The sequence below is a fragment of the Apis cerana genome, linkage group LG15 (assembly GCF_029169275.1).
Source record: "Apis cerana isolate GH-2021 linkage group LG15, AcerK_1.0, whole genome shotgun sequence".
Classification (NCBI taxonomy): domain Eukaryota; kingdom Metazoa; phylum Arthropoda; class Insecta; order Hymenoptera; family Apidae; genus Apis; species Apis cerana.
The window spans coordinates 1,936,626-1,952,073 of NC_083866.1; the positions used below are offsets into that span (position 1 = coordinate 1,936,626).

Consider the following 15,448-nt stretch of genomic DNA (forward strand, 5'->3'; position numbering starts at 1 on the left):
TTCTCAGTCAAATTTTTTTGATCGAAATGTAGAAGATTAAAATATAATTCTTTCTTCAAATTCCTCATTATTAATTTTAAAAATTTACAAATCTATTTGAATATTTTAAATTCAAAGATATTAGTAATTACTTGAAATGAAAAAAAGATTGGGAGGGGAAATACAATAAGTAATTATAATTTCATGGTTCAATTTTTTCTTGTTTTACTTGCTCAAGCGCAATTTTTTCTTCGAAACAACAACAATGGAACAATTTTCTTAACCATCAGCCCGAGGATCGTAGTTTTCTAGTCGGTCGATACGAGTACATGGCGATCGTAAGCGGCCGCTGGCTGGCAGGTAGGTTAACAGATTAATAGTTTGTGTATCTAGGAGGCAGCTTTAACAACGAAACCAGGCCAGCATCGTTGGCATAAAGTTCGTCGATACCGCTACGTTGAATTGAAAAAAAAGGAAAAAAGAAAAACCGTGAATCACACTCGTGCGGACCTATCATTTATCGAGATAATGAACACAGGTGACTTAATGCGCGTAGAGAGAGGGAGACAGATTGTAACGTGGTGTAATAGAGTCAACTTCTGGCATCTTTCGATAAATCATTCAGTGTATCTGGTCGAGCCTCCTTTGGGGAAGACTGGAACGTCGGATTATCTGTTTCGATATTAACGATTCCGGAAAAGTGACTCGTCATGGAAACATTGATGATGCAATAGAATCGATTATGGATTTTTCAGTGAGATAATATACGTAGCACCAATGTACTTTCTTTAATTTAATTGTGGAATTTTTATTTCGTTTTATTTATTGATATAAATTAAATATTGATAATTTATTTGTATTTATTATCGACAAATTGATTCAAATTGAGATGTAATTATTAATTTTTATAGTTATTATGTTGTTATTTGATATATAATTATAATTAAAAGTTTGGAAATGATTAGTGATGAGAGAACAGATAGAGCAAAACAATTAATAATAAGCAAATCTTTAATTTTTACTACTGAAATTTTTTTTAAATATTAAATTGAAATGTTCAAAATCAAATTTTATAATCAAATTATTTTATCAGATAAAAAATCTTCAAAATAGAATCCTTAAACCCCAAACGTTAATAAATCAATTTTCATATCATTATCAAATTCTAATATAACTATTTTTATATCACTAAATAAAAATCATTAATAAATCTTCAATAAAATAGATCAATTTCTATTTTCCTCGCTATTCCTTAATGCTCTACTAAATCACAAAGAGTCTCTTTGTCAAACAAAAATGTTTTTAATAAAAAAACTCTAAATACTTAAGTTTTTAAATTTAAAAATACCATGCATCAAGTTATAATTAAACCTTCAATCATTATGAATCAATTCTCATATTCATCATCATCCTTCTATCAATATTCTATCAATAACTAATCTCTTTATTAAATTTTACTCTTTATTAAATAAAAATCTTTTATAAATCTCTCTAGATATTAATAGTAGTAGCTTCCAATATAATCTTCCAAATTTAGAACTATTTTATGAAGCTAAAATCAATCACCAGCAATTCTCTCTATTCCATTAACAGAATCAAACAAAAATCTTTAACAAGTTACCTTTATTAATTTTCAAAAAAAATTTTATATACATAAATCTTTAATCATAATTTCATATTCTTTTTTCAATACTTCATCAATTCACATTAATCTTTTTCATCAAATCTCATCAAACAAATAAAAATTTTTAATAGGCAAGTTTCTAAACGCAATAATATTTAATAAATCGACTCTCAAATTTATAAATATAATGTAAATATTAAATTATATTATTAATTAATTTCCAATTTATTCTTCTATTAATTTTTCACCAACTAAAAATCAATAGATAGAAAGTCCCTATCGCGCGATTCTTCTTCCAATAGTCGGCTATTCACCGTTAAATTCAGCCAATCCCGAAAGTTAGCACGGACCAATGAAATGACTCGTCCCTCCGAAGCGTCCGAACATAGAGAATTAAAATGTTTGTGCCTTGCCGCCCACACGGTCAAAATAGAGGCAACAAAAGGATCAGACTTTACTTTAGGTCAACGGGTGAAGTAGGCGCGAGGTTAAAGTAGGTAAATAGCCTGCCGGTGACCCGTCACCTGCGTTCTCGTTCTATCGAGAGCAATGTCTCTCAGTGGGAGGGACACAGGAGAATGAAGATAGTGCTCCCCACTTTCCGTATCGTATACACGCAATGTATAGAAGTTGATCAGTGGTGGGCTGATTGTTCTTGTTCCGGTAAGAGTATTCACAGATAGGCAGGGATCTTAATCTGATCAACTTTTCGCTCATTCCGATCTCAACATGCAGCAAATACATACATATATGTATAGATGTGTATAGATATGATAGTATCTTATAAGTGTATGTAAATTTACAAGTACATTGAACAATTTATAGGAGTGGAAATAAAATAAATAATTTATTATTTTATATTTGGTGATACTATAATTTTATATTATAATATCTAAATCAATAATTGATAATTGCTTTCTTAATCAGATTCAAAGTATTTTATTAATATGTCAAATATACTGATTACAATTATTAATTCTATCTGAAATTTCAACTTAAATTTAATTTCAAGATTAAACTCTCATAATCATCCCTTCCATTCATTCAAATTTATAGGATTTGGTTATGTTTTGGAAATTTAAAAATTGATTTATAATAATTGATTGTGATGATCGAAGTTTTTGAAGATAAAAATTATTGGATAATAGAATTTAATAATATATATATATATAAATAGAAAATATACAAGATTGTACGTGATTTGAAAATAATAAAATTATTTCACTATTAAATTCTATTATATTTAACAAAAATTAAAAATAAAAGTAAAAAGAAATAAAAATTTCATGCTACAATATTTTCATAAATATTCGCAATAATTAATATTTAAATTTAGCCATCAATAACGTTCTTAAACATAACAATTATTAATTCAATAACTTAACTTCAACAAGTCCACGTAACTATCTCATATTGTACCCTATATCACCACGATCAGAGATCGTACGACGGTCGTAGGATTCGTTTCGTTTGAAGATAAGCGTATCGCAAAGATATCGAAAAAAAACTCGTCCTCTTTGAACGACCACCTCGACCTGGCGCAATAATCAGCTTTAACCGGCTTCGGCGTGAAACGGATGAAATATCGACTAAATATAACCGGGGCCAGGAACCAGTGGAAAAGAGGGGCAACCAGACACAGTGGGAGCCTCGTGCCACAAATGTAGGACATCGCCTCGTCTTCGAAAAGATATACGAACACGGGAGAGGGACCGATTACGTTACTGTTAATGCCGTTCATTCTCTATGGCCACGATCAAACACGTCCGTTTATTCTCTCTTTACGTTTGGTGCCGTGTCGACACCCATACTCGTCTCACGGAGCAATTTCAGTCGGTCGAGAAAGTTTCTGTGTGTCTCATTTCTTTTTTTTTTCTCTCCCCTTCTCTTTTTCTCTCCTCGTAAATGAATCTTCGAATATGAACAGAGGCTACGAGTCGCGTTAAATATTTTTCAATTTTAATTTTTTAAAAATTGAATTAGGTTAGATTCGTTTTGGAATACCGAAAATTGGCTTCGTTTTATGGATTGTATAAGATAATTAAATAAAAAAAAGAATTTTGAATTTTAAAATAATAATTTTGAGAATTTAAGAATTTAAGAATTCACTGGTTCGAAAATTATTTATATACAGTTTATTGTAATTATTATTTTTAATTTATATGTAAATTTTATTTTTTGTCCAATTATTGAGTATATTATAGAAATAATTAATTTAATTTCCATTAGAAATTTAATCTAAATGTGCTACAAATTTAAATGCAAATTTAACCATAACTTAAGCTTAACTGATATTTGACCATAATCTAACATAAACTCAAATTTAATCATAACTATAGATAAAATACGGTTAATCCATATAATCGAATTTCATGTTATTACTCACGTGCATTTGTTTACAGTCATTAATTCGACTGATGGAGTCAATATGTCGAGATAATCAATAAAATTATAAATACTTAAATCATATTTATGAATTATATAAATATAAAAATATAAAAATTAATATATATCATTATTTATTATTTAATATACTAAATTCCTAAAAATATTTATATAATCTTTTAACGAATATTTAACATTTTTTTATAAATATTGCTAAAATTATGAGTTTGATGTTCGAAATAAGAGATATTTTTCAAAAATATTTTGCATAATTATAATTACATATAGTTAAATAAACAGAAATTCGCTAGAATATTTACAGATTATAACAAGATAGCATTGTTTGTCAGAATATTATCTAATTTTTAAACGAAAAACGAGTGATGCCAGAGCTCTCGACCCTGGACACACCGTTTTCCGTGTCCAATTATTCCGATTTCACCTTTGCGCCTCGGTTAACACCGAGACATTGAAGTTTCGACCCTGATGCTTTCACCTCCTGGAAAACACTTTCGCCTAGGAGGAAGCCAAGCCTGCTCCTCTCCATGCTTTTCAACGTGACGTCGAAATTCACATTTTCAAGCCGAACACGTCGACAAATGGAGAATGATTGAATATTCAACACGAAAGTTTTCTTTTATTGATAGAAACTCTTAATAGAACACATAATCTAATAATTCATAGGATTCAAAAAAAAAAAAAAAGACAGGAAAGTTTTGAAGTTAAAATTGAATTACCGAATAAAATATCAGTATAATTGAAGAACTTTTTAGAAAAAAATCAAAGAATAAAGTTCTATTAGAATTTTTATTTCTTTTCTTTTTCTTTTTTGTTATATTCATAAAATATTTATACAATAAAATTCCTTGTATTGAAATAATTATGAGTAATTTTGTATTATAAATATATTCTATATTGATTATTACAATTAATTATTATGATACTTCTATAACATAAAGTATAAAAATTATATTTCCGTTTAAATATTTCACGTTAAAAATTTTATTTTAATATCGAATAATTTATATCAATTAATATTTATTCTATAAATATGAAATATAAAGTATTGGAAGAAAATTTTCTTTTCTCCTGTCTCTAGAATCTAGAAGATTCTAAAAAAATTAATTTCATTGTCAAAGCTCTAATAATTCGTAAGAAGAAATTATTATATATCACATATTAAAATATTTATTTTACGAGTATAAAGAAACCCCTATTTTTTTTACTATATTCAATGTATCTCCTCTTTGGAAAGATTAATCTTAGATTAACCTCATTCGTAGTAAATATAAAATTGTGAGAAGAGATCACTCTATATAAGATTAACAACTGATTGGAATCGGTGGCCTCGCGTCACCTCGGTCCTCGAAACGTGGACGACGAGGCAGAGAGAACTAGTTCAATTAGAGAAAACCGCGGAAAAGGAGATATCTCTCTACCTCGGCACATCGAGGTATGAGGGTTTCGGGGGCAACCCATCGTCGTCGCCGGCCCGTAAAAGAGCTCGTGAAATCGGCGACCTTCTCTCGTCCAGTCGAACCTTCTCCGCGATAGTAATCTTTTCTCTCTGTTTCTTTCTTTCTCCCTCTTGATCCACCGCTGGTTACGCCCCTGGGCCACTTTGCCGATCTTCAACTTTGTTACGCGGCAACTGCGCATGCTCTGTCCTGTGTCGCGTTTTTCGTCCCTTTTTCAATCGCCAAGTTGCACAGATTCTACCGATGTGCACCTTCTTTTTTCTTTCGAGTTGCCTTCATCTTCCAACAAAATCTATTTTTGCATCAATCTTTTACAAGTGGAAATTTTCAAATTGAAAATTAAATGAGAGAAGTTTATGTAAATAAATGTATAGGTTAGGTTTTAGGTCTGTAACTTTTTCGTTCGGCCTAGGAATATTGTGTAATCGAAAATGTATTTATTGTGTTAACAAGTTTATTTCTTAATAAGAAATTTATTTTAGTATGGAATTATTAATGAAGGAATTAAATTAAATATAGATAGATAGATTTCGATTCTTGTAGATACAAGTGGATATTTATGATGAATTAAAAACATTGGATATATAATTAATCGAATTTAAATTGTATTAAAACGTGAAGAATGACAAATTTTTTATTTTTTTTCTTCATTTAATATGGAAAATATTAATGCAGAGTGTGTTTCTTAATATACATTTTTTTATTATTTTTAACAACGAAATATTATTAAGTAAATAGAACTGTAGTGAACTATAACGTATTTTTTTTTGTTATTCTATTATATATAATAGAATAAAATCTACGCAATTCATTAAATTAATATTTATCTTTGCACTATAATTACAGATTATAATATAAAAATTATAAATATAATCCATAATATCAAAAATTAGAAAATTCTCTCTCATCTGACATGTTTTACATATGTACGTCCAACATATTTCACTCTTCGTAACAAACGCAAGACAAATTCGAACTGTTTATGTTACGTTTGATAAAATAAAATCAAAAAAAAAAAAAAAAAAACAAGAAAGCGATGAAACGAGAATCCAATGAAACGAAAAAGAGATGTTGATGCGAAATCATTCAACGATACTAATGCACCAGCTGTTAAGTGTTTTACAGGACGCGTATCTGTATCCCGCTCGTGGATAAATCCGGACGCATCCTCCGCGAATGAAGAGATTTACGCCTGGACGCGTATAAAAAGATCCACTCGGTCTCTTTCGACGAAAACTTGTATTCAAAGGAGCATAAATCGTGTCTAAATTTTTCTTTTTCACAGAAAACTCGCGTTTTCATCGTGTCTTATACACGTATACGTAGTCGGCCAACGAGTAATCCCGTTTCACGAGCTGAAAGAAGCGTGTTAACATGCTGCGAAGTAAATTCTGGTTTCTCTCTAGCTTACAGGTCAAGAAGAATTTAGATACGATCAGTTGGAATTTAAGAAAGGAAAAAAAAGATGTTCTATTCTTTATTTCGATCTTTTAATATATAACGATGGAGGAGATAGCGCGTGTCGTAACAATAGGAAGAAAAGATATAAAGAGAGAGTGGACTTTTGAGTGGTATTTCTCTTTGGCCTCGAAGCTTGTTTCGTTTTACTATTTTTCTATATTGTGGGATTGTGCTCTTTTGATTCACCTTTAATTATTAAAATGGCAGATTGAAAATATAACACGCTTTGCTATAATAATTTAAATGAATTTTAATTTATCAAGTAAAATGTAGAAGATATTTATATTCGATTCGCTGTTTTATTAATGATTATTAATTTATTAATTAAGAATAATATTCTTTCTAATTGTTATGAAAAAAAATTATATAGGATATAAATTATATAATAAGTTTATCGAATATTGATTCACCAGTGATTTTTAAAGTAAAATCTTATGCTTTATCAAATCTTAATGCTTCGATCTTTGATAACTTAATTTTATCAAACAAACAATTATCAAACAATTTATTTAATTTTGTTATATATATGTCTATAACAGATTTTGTGATAGAACTGGATTTTAAATTATTCGTTATATTAATTATTATTATTAATTTATTAAACATATTGTAGATATATACGTGCACATCTATGCTATGATTAATTTATATATATTATATTGAGAATTAAAATGAATAAAAATTCTACTTTTTTCTTCCTTATTCTTACGTATCCTACTAAGAAATATTTGATTCGGTGTTCCAAGGCATCGTGAAAGGATAGGTAGTCATCAGCACTATTAATTCGAGTCTATTCCCACATCTTCTATTTTTATATACAAGGATCCTTTCAAAGCTGGTCTATGCTATTAATTATATGTTGCTCGATTACCTGCAGAGAGCTTCCATCTTGTGGTCAATGTTGTCACTACTAATCACTTTCTCCAAAATCATTTACGAAGACTATCTAATATGAATATTTTTAATAATTTCTTTCGATTACATATATTTTTATTTATAGATGGTGTTTTTTATGAAATATCATGTATTATCAAGATGAAATTGAAAAAATTCCAGCTAAAACTTCTAGAGAAAATCATAATAAAAATATTTAAGCTTATATTATTTTAATACCAATTTAAAAAATAATTATTAATTACTAATTAATTATTATAAATAATTTATGTATTTATAACATATAGAGGGATCTTTTTTTTATAATCAAACAAAAATTTTTTAAAAACAATTACGATCTTTTTCTACGTTATAATTATATATATTGTTAATGATGAATCAATGGAAATAAAAAAGAAATTATTTTAATATTTTTAATGGGAAACAAGTAATTTCCATTTATTCTATTTCTACATATCTATATCGTAATAAATGTGTTTTGTAAATTAAAAATTTCCAGTACGAGCAAAAATAACCAAATCCTCAAAAATTATCTTATCTCCTTTGAGGTTTGTGATCCACAGGTTAGGAATCCACGGTCATCATTACATTATCCTATATACCTAACCTTGTTCAATCATTCCGCGAGATGCACGCTCCAAACAAAGCCCGCAGAGAAGCTTCCAACCATTTTCCAATCGTGCGCTGCGTGGGCGAGAAGGAAAAAAAGGATTCACGAGAACTTTCCGAGCACCGAAAGGTTCGACATGGAACGATGTGCTTAGTTCTGAGCGGGCCGATCGAGCTGACGAGTCAGACGTGCCGAGGCTATGACCGCGTTTCTTGGTGGGCTAAGTGGCACGCGCCTACCTGCCCTCTCTTACCTTTTTCCCCCCACTTCTCCTTACCGTTATCCCCTCCACCTATCGCTACCCCCACTACGCGGCGCCCATTTCCCACCTCCTCGATCAAATAGGCCGCCACTCGATACCTTGTCTCGGTAGCGAGTCGACGGAATCCGCGTTTCCACGCGATAATCCCGCGCCGCCTTTTTTTCCCTCTGCTTCCGTCATGTCCACGTGGATCTTCACTTTCCCCGTTTCGCGACCCCGGAACTGCCGCTAAGGCCGCTATCTCCTCTGTGTATTTAACGACGGGTTTCCTGCGCTTTATGACATGGGTTTTAATCGTGTAAAGTTTGGTGATGATTAATTTTTCCTTTTTTTTTTTTTTTTTATTTGCTTTCTCTTTTTTCTCCTTTCTTTTTCTTTTTCTTATTGTAAGGTTATGTCGTTCTTGTATTAGGAAGAATGGTGTAACGAGGTAAATTGATTTATTAATTTTTATGGCTTTTTTGGAATTAATTTGAAGAATCATTAATTATTACTTGAGAATTATTACTTGGAATTATATCTTAATATACGTATCGTGTTAATTATATATCGTGTTTTACGTTCTTAATTAATGTAAAAATGTGAAAATATTAATCGTGTATATAATAAAATTTACAATATGAGATGATATATAAACGAATATTGTAATTCGAATCTTATTTCTTCCATTTGCATTAATTATTTAGCGCATTTTTATATCAATTATATATATCTAAACTAAAATTCACAAATTTACATTAATCTAAATATACAAATAATTTTATAAACACAATATTATCTCTTTAGTTAATATATTCTGCTTTAATTTTGATTTCTTGAGTTATTATTTTCTTTAAAATATTAAAATGTTATTTTAAACAATATAATTTCCAATATATCTTCAATTATCGTAATTAAAGGACAATCCTTTAACGAAATAAGAAGATTAAAAAAATCTTTAATTATCTTCAAACAATCTTAATCAAGATATATATTAGAGTCTCGTATTCTCGTAATTCTATCAGTTTCTTCGACATCCCAAAAATATGTACTTTAACCATCGATCGATTTTACGATCTTCCTACCCATATCATAATCGTCTGACGGAGAACCACGGGAGGTCTCGTATTTGCACGTCACGCGAGATTCCCTCATCTCAACGTGTAATTGAATCCTCGCGTGTGCCACACCGTGACACGGAAGCCTGTCTTTGAATTCTGAGTAAGAGCAGTTCTCGCATTGGTTCCATTGAAACGTTTTCTACTCCAACGTTCTGGTTATTCGTTATACGTTTTCTGTACGAGAAAAGTGGAATTGGGCGTGTAAATTGGTAATTGTATTCATTTCCGATTGTAGAAAATATTTATGCTTAATGATGGGATCAAATTCAATATATATATATACACGTATATTTATAAGTCTGAATCAAATGCAATGCAAAATATTCGTTTCAAAATTCGAATATCAATAAAATTATATCTAATGATTCATTTTTATATTTACTTTTTTATCGATTTCCAATTTTTTAAATTTAGATAAAAAGAATTTTGATGAAACATAAGCTTATTTTATAATAAATAAACATGAAATATATTTTACATGATGTAATACATATTTCAAGTTATAGTATTTGGTAAAAGAGTACAATAAGTAATTTTTCGCCTTTTAAAATTCACAGTAATATTGGATCATAAATATTTTTATTTTTATTGTTATTTCATTGTTATGTTAATATTCTTATTAAAAGTTTTTATTATTTTATTTTTTTTTACTATTACATTAAAAAATATTTCAGTTCTGATGGCATATACTATTCCTCAATGATATTAGAAAAATTGTAAAATTCTTGTAAAATGATAAAATATCTTATTAATCTTGAAGAAGTTAACAAGTACAGATATAAATTCTAAAATAATAATTTCCAAAGGATATGCTGTCTCAAAAGAGCAAGATCTTATTCTCCTTTTTTTAATGCACTTATATGGAACTCGATTCGTCATAAAAGTAATGAATTTTAGAATCTTAGAATATTGGAACTTTTTACAATATATATATATGCCAAAAAAAAATATATTTTTTTTAAAATGATGAAAAAAGATTGAGAATAATTGTCTTAAAAGATCTGATTTATTTAAAAATCTATTTATATTTAAAACAATGGTAATGTGTTTTATAGGATCCGTAAAAATTAGGACGGTTGATTGATTTTCTCAGAGATTAAGTAGTCGTTGGAATTGGAACAAGAAGTGTAAGCAATCTGATTTTACGACTTGGTTGAATGTTTTTTGGCAACGATTTCTCGTTAAAAGTGGAAGGATGTTTAACAAGGATGCTGATACAATATTGATGATGTGACTATTAAAATATTTGGCAAATTTTAGGGATGCAAGAATTATAATGATATTGAATAATGAAATTGAGAACAAGTGATTTTATTAAGCTATTCCAGTTGAATATGTCAATTAAATATAATTTGTTTTGTTGAGATATATTTTTTTTTATTATTTGAATATCAGTTGAGGTGGAGATTAATATTTTTTAAGAATATTGTGATAATATTATTAAGAATTATTTAAATATTAAAATATTAATTTTCAAAATTTTTGATAAATTTTAAATATATAATTATTTTATTACTTTTATTTGTTTAATTAATAGTCAAGTGTATTTTTAATTCTAACTTATTTTTTTCCTTCATTTTACAACGTTGCTAATGTCATTCAAGTGTCTTTGTATGTTTCAACATTTTATGTATTCTCAATTGCCAAATTATAATACTTTAATAAATGTGATTATATAGAATAATTTGAACGAAATGATTAAATTTATGCATAAATTTCATTTATTATTTTTAACTTTTTTTAAATATATTAATATTAGATTAAATATTATTAATAATAAATTAATATTATATTTCAGCACACTTTGATATGAATTGCATTATGAAATCTTATATAATTTGATTTCAATAATATTTTAATCATAATATAGATATCAACATATAAGATGTAAATTTATAATTATTTTTATATATTATAACGAATATTTACATATAATATAAATTATCATATTATTAAACTCATTGCAATATATAAAAATAATTATAAACTTACATTTTATATGATATAATATAATTAAATTATAATATATATTAATTTATATTATAATTAAAATATTACTGAAATTCTTTATGATGTACTTATACATCCAATAAATAATATCGTCGAATTAACAGACTATATTTATTTATTCGATCAGGATCTCATAGAATTATAAAAGACGATTTATTATAATTTAAATAATTATAAGAAAAAATTTATAATTTTCTAACTTAATTAAAATCTTGTATCTTTCATCTATTTTAGAGCTTGGTAATTCTTTGTAATTCTTAGTTTCAAAATCCAATAGAGAGAGAGAAAGAGAGAGAGAAAAGAATAGATCGAAATAGAGAAAAACAGAATTAGAACTATCTAAGAGAGAAACATTTAAGTTCTTCTTCATTTCGAGTTTCCACGAAACGAAACGCGTTGTCTTATCAAGACGCGAGAAAGGGGGGGGGGGGCGATATACGGCCAGAGTTCTTTAATTTCCTACCGTTTCGATAATGAAAACGGAGCATCCCCGTGGCGCTGGTGATTTACGAGCGATCTCAAGACGGCTCTTGCTTGATGGTATTTGTGCGCTATGCAAATACGTAGTGCGCCGTTTGGAAACAGGGTCGCATCACTTGAGAAGATCTGTCTCTTTCTTTCTTTCCCCCTCCCTATCTCTATCCCATCTCTTCAATGTCTTGCTCCTCGGCACACCACTCCTCTCTCCTGTCCTCCTTCGTCGTGCTCATTATCACGATTTTCCATTACCCTCGTTCGAATTTCCACGCTACGACGACTTGTACAGTTACATACGACACACACACACACGCACACATCCCTCCTACATCGCAAATTTTATCCTTATTAGCGATTCAGTTTTGTCGCTGTTTTTTTATTTCTATTTTTTTTTATTTATTTATTTTTAGAATCGATCGGTAAGAGAGGAAATGACGTTGTTGCCTGGCCCGTTGGAATTACAATAGCGCCCGATTAACTGTCGCAGAATCGACGCGTCAATTATCCGAGGAGGTAGGTGTTCTCAGAATTGTTGTGGCGGTTTTTTTTTTGTCGATTTCGCTCGTTTCACTGGTTCCTGGAAAATGAAGAGAGAAAAACCATTTCTTACGAGTGAGAAAGAAAAAGAAAAAACGTTTGTGTTTCGTATCTTAAATTTATGGAAGGAACTACGTATACTACGTGGCTGGAGTTTTGGTTCTAGGAATTGGAGGGCAGTTAAATAAATAACTATACGGCAGTTAAGCGGGCAGAAAGTGCGACAGTTACATTACTTACATTACTTGCACAATTGGTCGCAAAAGTATTCGATTTCCTAAATATTTTGTACTTAATTTTTATTACGTGATTTTGTTATTTTCTTTTTGTATTTTTTAAACAATTTGGAAAATTTTTTTTAATTTTTTCAAATATTTTTCCAAATGCTTAAGTAATTGAATAATCCGTTATTAATATTTAACGATTTTCGGAGATTATTTCGAAGATATTCAATGTTATTTTATATTACTCTTCTTAAAATCATCTTTATGTAATTTTTATATAATTATTAAAAAAGAGAAATTTGATCATTGTAAAAGGTAGATTATTTGGCTATCATAAAAGGAGATTGTGTTTTTTAAATTTGTTTCGAATAAATGTATTTTTATACTAAACTTTTCACATTTCATTAGTCAAGAATTCGTTACTTAAGTTTAGAATTTTTTAAGGATATTATGAAAGAGCATTAGAATATTTTCATGATCTTTATATATAAATATAAAATATATAGAGAAAAGTAACGCAAAAGTTAATGGAAATATACATTCGGTGTTAAAAGGTTATATAAACGTTATGATAGCTCAATATAGTTTGTAGAAACTGGTGATTTTTCATTGGAAAGTGAACCAAGAGAGACTAGAAAATACCATCAATAATAGTTAATGTTGTGCAACGTGTCATTGAAAATAATTCATTCAATTGTGTAAAAGAAATAGCCTTTCTAAAATGAATTCAAGCTATATTATAAATAAAAGTAGAATAATTTCGATTCGAATAGAAATGTCGGTTCTGTTTTTGAATTTCGCAAAATACTAAAAGCTACAAGTTATTTAGAAATCAATAGAACAATCAGCATCAAAATTAATTGGAAAGAAGTGAAATTCAATTTAGAAGTGGAACTATTGAAAAATATGTGTTCCATGAATTTATTCATTTTATTAATGGAAATATTTTACTATCTTTATATGATCTTTCATTAAATATTAGTGTGCTACATGTAAAGAGCATTTATACATGTCCTCTTTCTTAATATTTATTTTAAGAAGTTTCAAACATATATATTGATTTTATTACATATTAACAATAAATATTAAGAATATTGAGAAATCTTTATTATAATTAATTTAATATAATATAATTAGATAATGTTGAATATGTAAGATATTATAATAACAATATTAAAAAAGATTATTATACGTTTTATCATATTTTTATAGAATAATTTGGAATATTTTTTCCAGAGAAACATATTCACGTACTTTTATAATTATAATATGTACAATTGTTACATGAAATAATAACAAATTATTTACAACAGTATCGTAATACGTTCGTATATTTTCACCAAACTTATGAAAAAAAGTTTCCAAAATAAATTCCCATTTCCCAAGGTTTGTCTTCGATTTTTTACCTATTGGTTCGATTTCGTTTCCATTCCAATCGGTGACACCGAAATTCGGCTATCATTCGTCTCGATCGATCTTTTTGGCCCTGACCTCCTCTCGATTTTTCGCTCGAAAGCGGTTACAAGTGTAATCGCGTAATCATTCGATGATATTATCATCGTGGCGATAAACGCACGTCGCTAAATAAAAAGTAACGAGAGATGATGGTGAGAACGAGAATAGGCGGTGACAGGTAATGATAAATAATTATAAATAACAATAGATAACGACAGTCGATATTAGAGAGCAGTAAATAATTATAAAAAATAAAAATAATAAAATGCGTGATAAGAAATGACAATAAATAATAATAAGGTGATAAGCTATTGAAAAATGTCGAACAACAGAAATAAACAACAAAAAATAATAAGAAAGAATAGATAATGGTACAACAAACTAAAGAATGATGAATATTGGAGGACAATAAATAGTACGTAAAAAGAAAAAAAATATCAAATTGTTATAAATAATTGCAAAATATATGCATATAACAATATATTATTAATGATATATAATAATGAAGAAGAATAAATAAATAATGATAAATGATGAAATGAGTAATGCAACGAACAGCAACAAATAACAATGGATATCGATAAATAGATGCGGTGAATAATGAGTAAATAATTGTAAAAAAAAAATAGATAAATAAGGAAGAGACAAAATGAAGCAGGATTGAAAATAAAGGATAGTCGTAAACGAAATAAACAACGTAGATAACAATAATAAAAAAGATAAAATTAAACAGAGAAACATAAAAATAAATAATGAATTGTAATATCGAACAATGATAAATAATAATTAAAAAGAGATAAATAACGGAGAAAAATAAATCACAATAGACAAGTAACATGTAACGGGTAAAAAATGATAAACAACGCAAATAAATAACACCGAGCGGCAAACGAAAATGAATAATATGCAAACGACGATAAAGAATGGTGAAAGACAAGATAAATAACAGAGA

The 15,448-nt window shown here is 28.3% G+C and overlaps 1 protein-coding gene across 2 annotated transcripts in view; it reads left to right on the top strand.

The window, feature by feature from the left end:
- Window positions 1-15,448, top strand: part of LOC108000731 (protein roadkill) — a 158,409-nt gene that overhangs the window by 36,032 nt on the left and 106,929 nt on the right. The window contains exon 2 of one of the 2 annotated variants that reach the window (XM_062085388.1): window positions 12,691-12,793. The exons of the other annotated variant lie outside the window; for it this stretch is intronic. The gene's annotated coding sequence lies outside the window, so the exon portion shown is untranslated. The remainder of the gene's footprint in view (window positions 1-12,690; window positions 12,794-15,448) is intronic. 2 annotated transcript variants of the gene reach the window in all.